The following is a 2,664-nucleotide window of genomic DNA, read 5'->3' on the forward strand; positions in this document are numbered from 1 at the left end:
ACACGACCAGCACCTTGCAGCCCTGCCCAGGAACCCAAGGATTAGAGCAGGGACCAGACCCTACTCCCACATCCAGGCACACCACCAACACCTTGGGTCCCGCCCAGGGACCCGGAGCTAGCAGCTGGGGACCAGACCCCTTCCCAGACCCAGGCACACCATGACAGCACCTCAGGGCCCCACCCAGGGGCCCTAGACATGGAGAAGGGGACCAGACCCCCCCACACACAACCAGGCACACTGCACCAGTGCCTCGGGGCCTGCCCAGGGACCTGGGGCTTGGAGAAGGGGACCAGACCCTCTTCCACAACCAGGCACATCTTGCCAGCATCTTAGGGCCCACCCAGGGACCCAAAGTATGGAGCCAGGGACCAGACTCCCCTTTCCACAACCAGGCTCACCATGACAGTGCCTTGGGGCCTGCCTGGGAACCCGAGGCACAGATAAGGAGACCAGACCCCCTCCCGCAACCAGGCACACCTCACAAGTGCCTCGGGTCCTGCCTGAGGACCTGGGACATGGAGAAGGGGACCAGACCCGCCTCCTGCAACTAGGCACACCTCACCAGTGCCTGGGGCCTGCTCGGGTACCTGGGCATGGAGAAGGGGACCTGTCTCTTCTCCCGCAACCAGGCATACCTCGCCAGCGCCTCAGGTCCTGCCCAGGGCCCCAGGGCATGGAGAAGGGGACCAGAACCCCCTCCTGCAACCAGGTCACTGCACCAGCGCCACAGGGCCCTCCCAGGGACTCGGGGTATGGAGCCAGGGATTGGACACTCTGTACAACCAGGCACACTGCCAGCATCAAGGAGCATGCCAAAATCATCTCCTCCATGTGCGTGGCCCATCACAGCCACCACAATATCCATGGCTGCTGCGAAGGTGGCTAGACGCCACAACCACCATGCAGATGGTCTGCCAGCCACTGGAGGAGTGCACTGACACAAGAAGAGTCACCAGCAGAGATAAAGAGAGGAGGAGGATATCTCTCCTCACAGAGCCCACTTCAGAGTGACAGAAGAGGCATCTGTTCTATGATTGTACTGGGGGACCTGATCATGCCTCTCAGCATTGGACAGATCATTTGGGCAGCAAATCAACAGAGTAACCATTATTCTTTCAGAGGGAGAGAATAAATCTAGGGTAATTAGAGTGGGGAGAGGGGAGGGAAAAGGGGATGGGGAGGGATTGGACAAGGGGCATAAAGAACAATTACAATTTGTAACAATATATATGCTAGTAATATTGATTTGACCAACATATTTCAATGTTAAACCCCCAAAATATGTATAATCAATTTTGATTCAATAAAAAATAAATTAATTAATTAAATTAAATTAAAAAATGAAAAATAATATAAACATTGTAAAGTAAATGAAGGATGAGCCAGCAGCTACCTGGAACAACTGTTCAGTTGAGACATACAATAGACCACCTAAGGACTGGGAGGAAAAGCTGGAGAGAAATTTTCCTTCAGAAATTTCAGGGGTATTCAAAAGCACCAAAGTATACTGGGGAATGATGAAAGACCCATGCATGCCCAGGGGGGGAAAAAAACACATTTTCAGAAAATAGCTGAGGAGACCCTAATTTTCAGCACTGGCTGATCTGTAGGCTCAGTTTAGCAGGAACTGAAATCTGAGGCAGAGTTTTAAACAGCCTGGTTAAGTGTTACAGGAATTCTCCAGCACAGTTACCCAGAAAGATAGGAAGAGGTGAGGCTTTTGTTTTTCCCTTTCTTTTCTTGCTCCTGGCATCCAGAAATCTTTGTCAAAACATTGGCTGAACACAAGCTAAATGAACAGAGACTTCAGTGACTACACATGACAAGGAACAAAGTCTCTGAAAATATAACTTGTAAAAGTTATGTAACAGACATGTACAGCCTTCAACAACAACAAAGGAACAGCAAACACTGGAAAAGGGGGAGAATCTGATTTCCCAAGTTACTCCATTATAATATTCAAATGTCTACTTGTCAACAACAAAAATATCACAAAGAATTCAGAAATTGGAAAAGATGGATCATCAACAGAAATAAATTTGAGATAAACCATCTCAAAGAAATAAACAGTGTTACAGTAAAATAAATGACAGAGATTTTATATAGAATGGGAGGGAGGAATTAGGAACATTCTATTATAAGAGGATACTTCAAAAAGTTCATGGAACAACAAAATTTTTAAAAATATGAATCTTACCATGAACTTTTTGAAGTATCTTCATATAAGATAACTGCACTGCCCTTGAACTAGTATACCTCCTATATCTGTGAGTTCCATATCCCCGAATTCAACCATGAAAGGATCCACGTTATTTCACAAAATACATGGATGGTTGCATCTGTACTGAACATGTACACACTTTTCCCCTTGTTATTAATCCCTAAATACAGTGTAACATCTACTTATACAGCACTTATATTGCATTACATATTACAAGTAACTAGAGATTAAGTATTATAAGTAATTAATATTATGCATTACAAGTAATCAAGAGACTACTTGTATAAGAGAAGATGTACACCATTTTGTATAAGGGACTTGAGCACCCATGGAATTTGGTATCCTCCTGAGGCCCTGGAACCAATCCCCCATGGATACCAAGGGATAAATGTAATGTTATTTGAAAGTGAATTTAGATTAGTTGTGAATTGCAAACTCTT

The sequence above is a fragment of the Galeopterus variegatus genome, unplaced genomic scaffold, assembly GCF_000696425.1.
Source record: "Galeopterus variegatus unplaced genomic scaffold, G_variegatus-3.0.2 Scaffold14128, whole genome shotgun sequence".
In the NCBI taxonomy this organism is placed as follows: Eukaryota; Metazoa; Chordata; class Mammalia; order Dermoptera; family Cynocephalidae; genus Galeopterus; species Galeopterus variegatus.